This window comes from Amphimedon queenslandica, unplaced genomic scaffold (genome assembly GCF_000090795.2).
Source record: "Amphimedon queenslandica unplaced genomic scaffold, v1.1 AMPQUscaffold_12964, whole genome shotgun sequence".
NCBI lineage: Eukaryota > Metazoa > Porifera > Demospongiae > Haplosclerida > Niphatidae > Amphimedon > Amphimedon queenslandica.
In genome coordinates this window covers 57,482-59,068 of record NW_003546800.1, presented here as the reverse complement: position 1 = coordinate 59,068, position 1,587 = coordinate 57,482, and the positions used below count along the sequence as shown (strand labels likewise).

At 35.5% G+C, this 1,587-nt stretch overlaps 1 long non-coding RNA gene across 1 annotated transcript; it reads right to left on the bottom strand.

The window, feature by feature from the left end:
* LOC109586034 (uncharacterized) lies at positions 1 to 1,474 on the bottom strand. The gene is made up of 4 exons (XR_002186778.1): positions 1,243 to 1,474; positions 239 to 728; positions 67 to 185; positions 1 to 16 (listed from the first exon to the last, which is right to left on the bottom strand). It is a non-coding gene; the product is annotated as an uncharacterized LOC109586034 (long non-coding RNA).
* Between the last annotated feature and the right edge of the window lie 113 nt (positions 1,475 to 1,587).

Sequence of the window (1,587 nt, the reverse complement as noted above, 5' to 3'; positions counted from 1 at the left end):
ATGTCTGCTTCATATACTACAAGCAAATAACAAAAACAATGAAATAAAAAAACTTTCACATGTTACCTGACGTAAGGCATTCAAATCTCTAGCAGCAGTGAATCTCATTAAATCTGGTCGTTCATAAAACACTTGTCCAGCATAAACTGTAGCTTCAGGTATACCAGTGGAATGAGTAGATACAACTGTATGATGAATTATTGAGAGGTATATTCATATAATAAAAATATATACTTACTAAGTGATGATGAAGTGCTTGGTTGATCACATGATTCTAAAGCAATTGTTCCATTCTCATCATCTTTCTCTTCTTCATTTCCTCCAGCTACTCCACCTGCTCCTCCTTGTCCTCCTGCTCCTTGTCCCTCTCCTCCTGTTGTCTGTCCCTTTCCTTTCCCTCCCTCACCTCCTGAGTCTCCATCTTCCTCTCCTCATTCCTACCTCCTCCATTTTCCTCTTCTTCCTCCCCAACAATAGCTAATTGACAGAACTTGCTTCGTTCAATCCATCCATATCTCTGGTATGCTGGAAACTCTCCTCCTTCAATTAGTGAGAACTGGTAAGGAAGACTAGCTGTGTGAACTGGAGCAACAGCAAATTTAAGATACTTGGATAAAGAAGGATCACTGAGATCAATACAGTGTTGCATTTCTATCCTCAGTGACTTGGGGAGTGGACTGGTTGATATTGCATACACTGCACTCACTAGTCTAGTATTATCAGAAAACCTATATAGGAATTAATAATTAAAATACATGTATATGTATATACCATATAGCCAAAAATTTTCATTGCCAAAAACTTTCGTGGTTTTTGCGGTTTGGAATGACACCACAAAATTGAAATCACAAAATTAATATTTGCAGGTTAATGAGAGGCATGGATGCTTCACTGATGATCCACAAAAATAAAAAACCACAAATAGACTAGGAGCCATCAAACACAAAAGTTTTTTGCCAAGAAACTTTCTGGCTATATTTATTATTGTACAATGTACAATCGGTAATTTTTGTCAGGTAAAATTTTTGTTAGTTCATGCATCAAAAATTAAATTTTGGCATAAAAGATTTCGTCATAATCATTATTAATTTTAATTGTTCTAATTGTTGGAGAGCAAATTTATAAGGCAGTAATACATTCTTCACTAGGCACATAAAGAATAAATTATCAATTGTTTTCCCTCACAATAATTCCCCACTAACTACATGTATACAGACATTACTACATGTACAGTATATGTACTTGAAGTGTCCTCCTACAAGAGCTAGTACTGATACTTCTACAGTCTCTGATGCTGATAGACTATCCTCGGTACACTAATCCTCAGTCCATACTCCTCCCAGTTCATCAGTTGAGGTTTGTCTCCTTGAACTAAGAACAACTTCTTCCCTGCTATTTGGGACTCACTCAGACCTTCCAAATTATCTGTAGGAAAGTATAACACGTGAAATTATGTATTGTTAAAATGTGTATGTAATTATGGACAAAAATGAGACAATGAACCATAATTCATGTACAGCTACACTGAATGACAATGTACAGTACATGAAGCAACTTTAAAAATTCATAAAAATCCAATATTGATTG